Source organism: Limulus polyphemus, unplaced genomic scaffold (genome assembly GCF_000517525.1).
Source record: "Limulus polyphemus unplaced genomic scaffold, Limulus_polyphemus-2.1.2 Scaffold1577, whole genome shotgun sequence".
Taxonomy (NCBI): Eukaryota; Metazoa; Arthropoda; class Merostomata; order Xiphosura; family Limulidae; genus Limulus; species Limulus polyphemus.
In genome coordinates, this window is record NW_013667187.1 from 225,141 (window position 1) to 237,454 (window position 12,314).

Sequence of the window (12,314 nt, forward strand, 5' to 3'; positions counted from 1 at the left end):
CTCTACTCTACTTGATAGTGTGCACAAAGGGGGCAAGCTAGTCTCCCATAATATCTTTGTAAATGGACTCAACCATTTAGGTGAGTGTACTGCTGTTCATTTCTATGCAAGTGATATATGTGCATGAGTTTATATGGTTTATGTGTGTTTGTCAGCCTTTCATGTTTGATGGGCACCATTAAACTGATGCTTGAAAGCACTTGTAAAATGAGTTTTGCAAGGGCTTGTTAGAGCCCCTGTCAAGTCTGTCATGATGCTTGCTGTTTTGGGCTCACTATTGGCCCTTTTATCCTCACTCAGTTGTATATACTTTTGAAATGAGATTCTGTTATTATATCTCATGGCATTGGTTAAGTAGTCAGCTGTTGTTTGTATACATAGAAAAGCTCACAGATTAGTTTATGTGACCCTCTTGGCTGCTGTGATTCCAATACTTTAGTTTTAATTGACAAGTGATATTACATATGCAGTAATACAATGTCTTCAATTATGTTGTTGTACATAGACATCAGAACTAAGTCAGTGTTTTAAAGTTTAAATTATATAATTGGATATTAATTACTAGAAAATTCAGACCAGCAAGAAGAGATTTAGTAGATTTAATCAAGAACTAAATTGCATTTGATGAACTACTTTCTGCATGACAGGAAGCTGCAAGGACTGCCATATTGAGCAAAGGTCATCACAGCTCAGTGGCATGCTGTAAACATGTATCAGTTTAGCCAGCAAAACTGTTTTGTTAAGTGAAAAACAGTACAATTCAGTCAATACAAATTAACGTTTACTGTCCAGTTTTGTAAACAAAGAACTGAAATATGAAATCAGTCATTTAACAGCCCCCATGGACTGTTTGGGGGGGACTGTTTACAGCCCTTGTTCATTTTTCAAATGTGATGGACTGGTGTGTGTGTGTGTGTATTTAATGTTCCTCCCATTAGTAGCTGTCATCTTTATATTCCTGCACACAGCCCTGCTGCATGATACATTTTATGTTCTGAAATGTGTATTTCAAAGCTATGTGAATTGTTTTTTGACAGACAACAGAGTGGGAAAAAAAGTAAGGGTACTGAAGAGTGACCTTCAAGTATAAATGGTTTCAATGTCTAAATTAAGTGTTCAGTTCCTTGATTTTTATGTATATTAGTTTTATTAACTGTTATATATTTTATATTTTTAACAAAAGTAACTAAAATGTAAAAATCAGAAACAAACTTGGATAAAAAACAAATTGCTTAAAAAATTTCAAAACATCAGTCCATAAGGAAACAGCTCATGATACATGCATTGCATACTGTAACCTGAATGTTTATTTACCCTGAGCTCTCTCACAGAGAAGGTCTAAAGTACAGTTATTAAGTTATAAAATTAAAAGAAATTGGATATTAATAGCTGAGGTTGTTAGAATAAATAATTGTAATTTTCTGTTATAATCTGCAGTCATACTAGAAAGAAAAAGGCACATTATTGATTTTATTTCATATTTTTAAATTTTCCATTGTGCTGTTCAGTAACGATTTCATGACAGTTAGTGTTAGGATTTAGAAAATCTAGAGATAAAGTATAAAGTTTTGCTAAAAAGAAACTTGACATTCATTTAAGAATTTCAGGAGGTTATGCAAATGAAATATGAAAACTGTAAGATGAAAATAAATATTTTTATTCTTAGCATGAAAATCACATTTCACTGAGATTGACTCGGTAATAGCTTCATAAGTTCACCTACAAATCCTTAGTAAACATACTTAATTTAAAATTTGATGTTTTTTGTACAACAGACTTGTAATGGTTCCTAAAATCCACTGAATTTCATTAAGATGCACTTATTAACATTCAGAGTTATAGTATATATATTTTCATGGTGGTTACTTGGTTGGTCAGATTGACTGAACCCATATGTGTAATAAGATATACTAAAAATCAGCAATAGCTAAGTAAGGAAAACAGAAATTATAATAAATGTATTTATTCATCAGTATGTTTAACATCTATTAATGTTAGTGCTTCTTTGATATTTTTCAATGATTTCAACATAGAAAAAATTCAAAGGGGTGGATATGTCTAACTATGTGTTCAAATGATCTTTCAACCTTGTGAAAAGCTGTTAGTTAATATTTCCAATGTAAGAACTGTCACAGTGTTTACATTTAATTTGGTACACTGATCCTAATATCACTGTGAACACATTTTCTTGACAGAAGGTGGCCTAACTTTTTTTGCTGGCAAGAAAGAATTTTTTAATGCAATCCATATCATATTCTTTAATCCTAAGATCTATTACAGAGTGCCACTCAACATTGTATCATGTATTTTATGTCAGAGTTATCAGTTATTCATTTTACCATACATTGTTGATTTGACAACAGTTTGTGATAGAAGAGAGTAGATATTAGATACATCATACAAGGATACTGAAAACTGCAGATATGTATTTCAGAGGTTCTTAAGGTTATGTAAATGCAAGAAGCAAACTGTACGATAGACAAAAATATTTCTTCATATGAGCATCACCTTGCACCTTGACTTGTCAGTGTCTGAGTCAGTCTTCATATGAGCATCACCTTGCATCTTGACTTGTCAGTGTCACCACACTCACTAAACAGTAAACTGCAGTTATCTACCATACTCACTAAACAGTAAACTGCAGTTATCTACCATACTCACTAAACAGTAAACTGTAGTTATCTACCACACTCAATAAACAGTAAACTGCAGTTATCTACCATACTCACTAAACAGTAAACTGCAGTTATCTACCACACTTACTAAACAGTAAACTGCAGTTATCTACCACACTCAATAAACAGTAAACTGCAGTTATCTACCATACTCACTAAACAGTAAACTGCAGTTATCTACCACACTCACTAAACAGTAAACTTAACTAAACTTGTACAATTTGATAATCATAATGAAAAACAAACAAACATATATATATATATATATATATATATTTACAAACACTGTAAATCATTAGAACAACAGTATACCTATTAAGTTATATACACTGTATTTAAACAAAGGAACTAAAATTAACAAAATATTTTCATTAAGCCTTGAGCAATTTCCAGCCACGTGAATTATTTGTTTCATACTGAATACATATATTTCTATGTTTAAATAAATGAATTGTACCTTATGATGAAAAAAACCTTATCTAAACATTGTACATTTGTTACTGTTAAATTTGTAATAAAGCTTTCTGTTATCTATTCAACTGTATAAAGTTTACCTTATTTCAGGTTATGTTTTTTTATTTAATAAAATTTCTGTAGCTTTCAAACAGATATAATTTCATACACAATACTTTTCACAATTTACAAAGGAAAGGAACTGAAAGGAGCATTTATAGAAACTACAAAAACATTTTACATCGATATATTTATTCTACTATTATATGATAGCTTAATTATTGTTCTATCCAATCATATTTAAACTTTTTATACAGCTGTTTTGAAAGCTACGTGTTATTAAGAAATGATCAAACGACTTGTAGTGGTACCCTAGCAAGATTTCAAACAAGGCTTGTACAAGAAACAAATGGAAACACTTGAAAATCAAGAAATTGATAATATATTCACAAGGAATGATAGGTTCTTAGCAAAAAGAAAGTTATTCTTCGAGATGTACAAAATAATTCTGAAATAAATCAACAGCCATGTAGACATGAAAGCATGAACCTTATTTTTCTTCATGAATTACAACTAAAAAGATGTCAGAAAAGAGAAACTTTCAAATATAAGATGCTTTCAGTAGAAATATAGCAGAATTAGCAAATAAAATTGACTTTTAATATTTGTTTGAAAAACATTATCAAGTGGCAAAAAATATAAAATGTCAATAGAAGCCTTATCTTCAGAGTTCTGGCAGAGTATTTTACACTATGTTACTTTTTTAATCCTAAACTTTGTACATTAGAATATACTATACATGCAATGCAACTGTATTAACATTTGGAAACAAAATATATTTTAACTATCAATTATCTGTTGTATCAATACTGTGTACATTTTCTAGACTTGTAATATTTATGGAGTCCTTCATAACTCACCTTCAGTAACCTGCATTCATTTTAATACACGAATGATACTGTTGCATCACACCAAATATTATTCAGTATTATATTGTGGGCCAATTGTTAGATGATGATATTATAGATTTCTTTAGGTTATTACATGTTGAGTTAAAAAGGACTTTAAACAACTCCATAAATATTATACATACACCACCATTATAAGAAGTCTTACTGTATTTCTTTGGTATGCTGACCCAAGCTGCACTGATGAGCCTTGAATAGGAGAAACTGTATTCCAGAGCAGCGGAGATGGAGAATCAAAAAATATAGTAGGCTTCTACATCACAAAATATATTTTCCATTTTACCTTTAGTGAAAAGAAACCTGTAACATTATCATTTTCTAGCCTTGTAATTATAGACAGTTCAGTATTATTTTACACATTTGTAAGTATTTTTAAGTGTTAGACAAGTGGCCAACATTTTAAATTTGGTTTAGTCTACTAAATGTTAATAATGTGCATGTCAAATACTAATAAACTTAGAATTACTCTGATGTTCTTTCATTGTTTACTTTCTATGTTTGTCACAGGACATTTACTGACAAATAGTATAATTTATGCTTCACCTTTGCCTTGCACTTGTAATAGTACATCACACTGCTACAAAGTTTCAAACAAATTCCCTATATTGCTAAAATTATTTATATCACCAATAAATTACACATTTAATAAATAGATATCACAACTAAACTGAACATAAGACTGTGACAGGCATGAAAAATACATTAAATTATTATTCTAAGTATTATATGTTAATAAATAAAAAAAAGAAACAAACACTTGTCAGGCTTTCCAAATATAGCAATTAATGTATGAAATGATAGTTTAGTTGCTTATAATTGGAACTACTATTAACACATCATAACCTCCTGCTGTGTAGACATACAACAAATTGATATGAAACTAACCAGGCTAGAGCAATGCTGTCTTCAGGAGCTCAAAATAAGTGAAGCACTGTTTAGATATATTAGGGTACTGGAAAATAATGTAGTTTTTGTAACTTTATGTTCAAATATTTCTAATTATGTGCTTTTGTTTCTTTTCAGGTGAATTTGATTTAGCACGCAAAATAACTCCTTCTTGTTCATCAATTTTCTGTTAACAAAAATAGTTTTCCTCTAATCAGAAAAAATGACTGACCACATTCCTAAGAGAATCACATTCAACATTCCATGATCTACGAGTTTCATAAAGTTAACAAGGCAATGGAGGCAACTAAAAACATTTGTGAGATTTATAAGGATGTTTTGATTATCCACAAATGCCAGTGGTGGTTCAGAAAATTTAGATTAGGTGATTTTGATCTCTCAGCTTACCATCATTCAGGGAGATCAGTAGAATTGGACAATGACCTCCATCAAACCATCCAATAATTGTCAGAAAAATTTAATTCTTGGTTTGGCATTCAAGAACATCTTAAACAGATCGGGAAGTTCAAAAGACAAGGACAAACTTTCAAATGACAACAAAGCCCTGAACAAAACAGTTTGCAATTCATTGATAAAATTAGACATGAGAAAGAACCATTTCTTCATTGGATTGTTACAGGAGATGTAAAATGGGTTCTTTATGTCAACACCAAGTACAAGAATCAGTGGCTTAGCCCTGGCCTGAACTCAATGCTAACAACCACACCAGGTCTATACCCACAGAAAGTCTTGTCCATTTGGTGAGACAGCCAGCATAATTCATTTTGAGTTAAGGAAATCGATTCAAACTATAACTGCAGACCTTTATTGTGAACGATTGGACCAGTTGCATTAGGCTGTCATTGAAAAACATCCAGCATTAATCAACAGAAAAGGGATCTTTCTGCAGCATGACAATGCAAGATCACATTCTGCAAGAATGACTTAGTACAAGATCAGAGATTTGGATTGGGAAGTCCTGCCTCACCCTCCATACTTTCCTGACATTGTCCCTTCAGATTACCATTTATTCAGATCTATCCAGCACTTTTTCAGTGATAAAACCTTCAGAAATATTGATGGCATCAAAACTGCTCTGGCAGAATTCTTTGTCTCAAAGGAAGCCTCCTTCTATCAACAAGGAATTTTAAGCTTGATTGAAAGATGGCACATTGTCATTAATAATAATGGGGACTATGTAAGTGATGGAAAAACAAATACCTTTAAAATGATCTTTTACTTTATATGGAGAAAAATGACATTACTTTCCAGTCTCCCTAATATTTTGATAAGAATGGTCACAATAAAGTAAGATATAAGCTGTTTTTAAAAAGTTTTATTACATGGCCAGTATGGGAACAGTGTTGAAACATACCAAAATGATGCATGTTGCTGGATTTAGTGCAAAAGCCTAAGGACCCAAAGAGACAGTTATGTAAACATATGCTAGCATACAATTTCTGTTGTAGTGTGATTAATGCTCACTAATCAAAAAAGGCCATTATCATACTTATAGAATTTACAGAAATATGCAATATTTCATATACAAAAAGCTATTTCTACAAGAAAGTAATAGTACTTACTCAATGTTTTTTGTTTTTTTTAAATGTAAACTTTTAATACATTAAACAAAATCTAGTATCCATGATTTATAAAAATGTTGGGGCCTTAAGTGTTGTACATATATAACTTTATAGTTACTCAAATGTTTTGTAACCAATCACGGGAAATGGATAATCATAAATCATTTTATTTATTAAACAAGCAAGAATGTACCCAAAGCAAAAAGATTGTATTTTTCAATGTTATTCAAGTCACCTAAGTTTAAAGTCAAACAACATAAAAATTACAACATCAATTTATTATGGGTTTTTAAAGTCCTTTTTAATTGCCAATAAATGAACCTAAAATAATTTAGGTAACTGAAAAACCCCATTAATGTTGTATAAAAATCACCATTATAATAGGCCTAACTGTATTTTTTGATTTGCCAGCCCAAGCTGTGCTGATGAGCCTTCAATAAGCAAAACTGCAGTCCACAGCAGTGGGTACGGCCAATCAAAGCAAACATTAGGCCTCAACATCGCAGATTCTCCTTTCAATTTTACCTTTGACGAAACTAGAAGAAAAATCTGTAAAATATATATTCAATCAATTTACTATGTAAAATAAAACTTTTGAGAGTTATAAGTTATCTTACAAAGTTTACAAAACCATTAGTGAATTAATTAGAGTAAAATAGTTAGTCTATTCATGTAATACAGTATTAATGTGTTTAAAAGTAACAGCAATGTTTAATTTCTTCATACTAGCTGCAATAATATTTCATTTTTACAATATAATTGCAGTAACATAGTTCTTTTATTGGCTAGTTCTTTTACATCATCTTATGAAAATACTTCAACATCCAATTTGTAAAATGACAGTAAATTCCTTCTTTAATATTTCTACAAACTTCAACACTTGTATGCTGCTATAAATATGCCTACATTAAAAATGATGTTAAATAACATTCAACAAATCAACTTACTTGAACAAAGTAACCACACTAGCTAATTCACTTTTTATTTTAAAATAATCTTATCTCCTTGACTATCTTAACTCTAAGAGAAATTCACCTTTACAATCTACATTGGAATATACTAGAAAAAAACTTTATGTTACATGCTTCAAACATTCTAGACATTCAATACCCTCTGGCTAAAAAATTACAGCATTAAAAATACAGCTTACAACAGCATGATACCAGTGAACTTTTTATGTTGGCTGTATACTACTAACCCAAATTTTCAATTTTTTTTTCCAAGAAGTTAACATTTTCCTAATCTGAAAATGTATTTATGATAAATATTCACCTCTGTACACAAAAAAGCTACCTTCCTCACATGTCTACCTAAGAGACTTGTATATCACTAGCCTTGAGGCAATTCCCATCTAATTTCACATTTTAATGGGAACTGCACTGGTGCATAATGATGTCATCATATAAAAAAAGCCCTCCTCCAATAGCAGGGTGACATAACCTCAATGCACTGTAACTCCCCTTAGGCACTAACACACATGATAACCTCATTCTTTGATGATGCAAGGCAAAAATGTGCACCAGAAGTCAGAAGGGGTGAAAATGTGTGAAGAGATGAGTATCTATCAGAAATACATTTTAAGATTTAGAAAATGTTAACTTCTAAGACAATAACACAGAAAATCTAGAGTCTCACATTGCACTGGTGGACAGGTTGGTGCAAAGTGTTACCCTGATGAGCTTTCTTCAGAAAGAACTTGAAGGGAAGCCTATGGCGTGTCACACCCATAACAGGGGCTCCATAGGGGCATACCCGTGGAAAATCACATCTCATTTCACACAAGATATGCTCTTCACCCAGAATGTAAGGGGGGGGGAGAGACAAATGAGCTCTATGTGTCACAGCGACGAGTGGAATGAGAACATAACCATCCAAGCACTTGTACACAAGTGATCAAGGAGCCAATATATGTAGTGCAGTTGGGGTACGTTCAGACCATACCTTGTGTGCTCACCCCGACTACATTGAATAACTTCAACTGAACCAACTCTGGCTGCAGGAGGAGAGCACTTTCGTTATGTATTATGGTTTCATACAGTGAGTGTGCTCACCTCAACTCTATTGAACAAAATCTGGCTACAAGGGGAGGGCACATTAGTTTTGTATCACATTTCTGCATATCTTTATAGAAATAAATTTTAAAACATGAAGTTAATAAAGACATCTATTGTTTTGAAGCTTTATGTAGGAGAAAGGATTAAGCCAATTGGTAAAAATGACATGAAGATGCAATATGAAGGTTGCACCCAATAACATGAAATATTTGTTGTGGAATCTGATGGACCTTTACCTTTGGGAAGATCTTGGCTGTATGACTCTGGAGTAAATTGGTAGAATGTGTGTATGTTGAATCAGATTACAATTTATATACAAAAATAGTAATTTATTTAAGAATGAGATGGTTTGGGTCAAGAACTATCAAGTTCATTTAACCTTAAAAGGAGATATTCCAAATTTTTGTAAGAGTCGGACTGTACTTTCTGCCACCGAGAGTAAAGTTTAAGAAGAATCAAAACGTTTGGTTACCTGTGAAATTCATAAACTCACATCACATTCCAACTGGGCTACTCTAATTGTTACAGTTAAAAAGAGTAGTAATATTCATATTGGTTTAGATTACAGCATAACTGTTAATCAAATCTTCAACTCGAACAATATCCTATTCCTACATTGTTTACCAAGTCGAATGGTAGTAAGAATCATACAAGTTGGATGGAAGACATGCCTACAGTCAGTTAATATTGATGAAGAGTCACAGGAAGTTTAAGCAATTACTAACCATCTTGGATTATTTAATCATTTGTTTGATGTTTGGACTCTCATCTTCACCAGCACTTTTTCAGTGCTTCATGGACTCATTATTGGCTGGAATTTCTTATGTAGCAGACTTTTAGAATGAAACAATTTTGACTGGCAAAGATGACCAAGATCATCTACAAAGACTTGATTATGTACTTGGAGTTTTGGAAGAGGCTAGTTTGCAACTGAATAAGAATAATTGTAGTTCTGTGAAATCTAAAGTTGAATACTCAGAACACTGGGTTAATAAAGATAGCATACAACCAACAGAAGAAAATGTTAAAGCCATTATGCAAGCACCAGTGCCCAAAGATCTGAAGCAACTTCAAACCACTTTTGGTGCACTAAATTTTTTATGGATGATTTTTGTCTAACTTGGCTAGTGTTTTGCATACCCTTCATAAATTATTAAGAAGAGAAAAACCATATATTGTAATGACACCTTCAAACAAGCAAATATGTTGAGGTGTAATGCACCAATTTTGGTACACTATGATCCAAATTTACCACAAGAGATTTCTTCTGATGCCTCTAGTTATGGAATTAGGGCATAGTTAGTTCATATCTACAAGGATAGTAGCAGAAGACCAACTTTTGTCTCATACATTGTCAACAATAGACTCAATACACTCAATTTCAGACTTTAGGTATTACAGCAGTGGTCAAGAATTTCCATCAATATCTCTATGGGTGATTTTTAAGAATTTTGACTGATCATAGACCTTTAATTTATCTATTTAAACCTACAGCTAATCTGCCAAGTATAGTTTCATTGCAAATGCTAAAATATGCCTTGTTTTTGTTTGGTTATTTATATGATATTAGGTTCAGAAAAAGTATGGAAAACACAATTCCAGACATGTTATCAAAACTGCCATTGCAAATGAAAGAAAATGATGAAGAAGAAGTGGAATTATATTGCACTCAGCTCTTTAGTAATTTACCTGTTACATCAGTTAGGATTGCAGAATGTACCTGTAAGGATGTAATTTTGTCAATAGTTTTAAGATTCACCAGACAGGCATAGATAGCAGAATCATATAAGGCAAAGTTGAAGTTCTATGGACAAAGAAAGTCTTAATTGATAATTATACACAACTGACTTATGTCAGGAAACTAAGTCATTGTTCCAACAGTCTTACATAGGCAGATTTTAGATAAGCTTTACTCTGGGCATGTTGCAGAATGAAGTCACTTGCAAGACAACATGTTTGGCAACCAGGAACAGATTCAGAAATAGAAACAACAGTGTAAAATTGTTTTCCCTGTCAATAAGCCACCCATAACACCATTACATCCATGGGAATGGCCTCACAAGCCTCGGCAGAGAATTTATGCAGACTTTGTTAGACCAGTTGCTGGTGAAATCCTTTTGCTAATTATTGATGCCTATTCTACATTACCAGAAATGGTTAGTCTTCTAAGACATCTTCAAGTACAATCAAGATTTTTCAGGTATTGTTTTTAAGACATGGATTACCATATCAATTAGTTACTGACAATGGACAACAGTTTATATCTGATGATTTTATGCAATCAATTGGAATTAAACACATCACCATTGCACCAGAACTACGAACTACAAATGAAGCAGAGATCTTAGTTGGCACGTTTAAATGTTCTTTTAAAGCATATAAGAAGCAAGGATTAAGCACTGATAAAACAATAAATCTCTTTCTGGGTTCTTTTGGAGTAGTCAGTCTAGCAGAATTATTGTATGGTCACACAATATGGACAAGATTGGATTTAATAAAACCTTTTGTAAAGAATATGTAAAGGATAAGCAACATATTCAGCAAGTTAACCAATGTGGAAGAGAAACAATTTGTTGTTTTGGATATTGTATGGATGTGTGATCTTAGGCAAGCAAAGAAAATTGACTTGAGGAATTATTCCTTCTCAGGTTTGGAACATGCACTTCTGTTGTCATCAGTGATGATAAGTAATTTCATACACATACTGATCAGTTATGGCATGCAAGACCGGATGACAGACCTCCTCAGTCTCATGATAATGATCATAGTTATAAAAAGGGTATTGAGAGAGAGGAGGGTTACAAAATCAAAACTTTCCTTCCTCTGATATTTTTGCTTCCCCATGTAGCTAATCAACTGGATCCTATTATTGAATAAATGACTAATACATGATGCCACATGTTCAGATCAGTCTGATGGAAGCAAGACAACTACCAGTTTGCAGCTGAGATCTGAAATAACATCATTTCATCTAGACCCCATTGTAATATTAAAGTTCCCTAAAGATTACATTTATAATACGAATAACAAGTTTATTTTACTGATGTTATTTATATTGAGTTTCAGATTTTGTGTGAGGGAGTGTAATATATTAATTACTTGTTTTTTATTGTTATGTAATATTCTGCTGGTTTACTTTCTTTTTAACAGTCGTTAATTCAGCTACTAGTGTGTGCTTTTTATACAAGTAGGAGTTTGTTAATAAAACACTTCTCATTTGTTGTACACAATGTCATAAACACACCACATTTTTAGGATTATTTGCTTTCAGAAAAGTTGAGTCTTAGTAAACATTATAAAAGAAATTCAGCAACAATATTTTTCTGATAAGTAGCAAAATAAATGGCAAATTCATTAATAAAACAGGTCTGCAATGGTTTTATTGTCTTGAAATGTTTACATGTTCTATAGTAATTCCTGTACACTGAATCCAGAAATGATATCCATTTTTCTCCATTACGTACACATTTTTTTCCAAAATGCCATATCTGGTCACATTTTGTTATGCTTAAAGTGTTGGCAACCAGTAACTACAGATTTCTCTAGACCAATCACGACATGAGTCTTATCGATTGTGCTAGAACCCACGAGAAACACACCGCTAGTGTATAAATGGTTAACAGGCTGCATGACATGTCATTTCTGGATAGTATTTGTTTGTGCATGCACTTTGACATTTATTTTTTCTCTTCAATT